This window comes from Physeter macrocephalus, chromosome 4, assembly GCF_002837175.3.
Source record: "Physeter macrocephalus isolate SW-GA chromosome 4, ASM283717v5, whole genome shotgun sequence".
Taxonomy (NCBI): Eukaryota; Metazoa; Chordata; class Mammalia; order Artiodactyla; family Physeteridae; genus Physeter; species Physeter macrocephalus.
In genome coordinates this window covers 123410084-123410667 of record NC_041217.1, presented here as the reverse complement: position 1 = coordinate 123410667, position 584 = coordinate 123410084, and positions in this window count along the sequence as shown.

The window sequence follows — 584 nt, the reverse complement described above, 5'->3', positions numbered from 1 at the left end:
GAAAGAAATGGACAAATTCTTAGAAAGGTAAAACCTTCCAAGACTGAACCAGGAAGAAATAGAAAATATGAACAGACCAATCACAAGTAATGAAATTGAAACTGTGATTTAAAATCTTCCAACAGGGGCTTCTCTGGTGGTGCCATGGTTGAGAGTCCGCCTGCTGATGCAGGGGACATGGGTTCGTGTCCCGGTTCGGGAAGAACCCACATGCCGCGGAGCGGCTGGGCCCGTGAGCCATGGCCACTGAGCCTGCGTGTCCAGGGCCTGTGCTCCACAATGGAAGAGGCCACAACAGTGAGAGGCCTGCATACCGCAAAAAAAAACAAACTTGCAACAAACAAAATTCAAGGACCAGAGGGCTGCACAGGTGAATTCTATCAAACATTTAGAGAAGAGCTAACACCCATCCTTCTCAAACTCTTCCAAAAATTAGCAGAGGAAGGAACACTCCCATACCCATTCTATGAGGTCACCATCACCCTGATACCAAAACAAGACAAAGATGTCACAAAAAAAGAAAATTACAGGCCAATATCACTGATGAAGATAGATGCAAAAATCCTCAACAAAATACTAGCAAA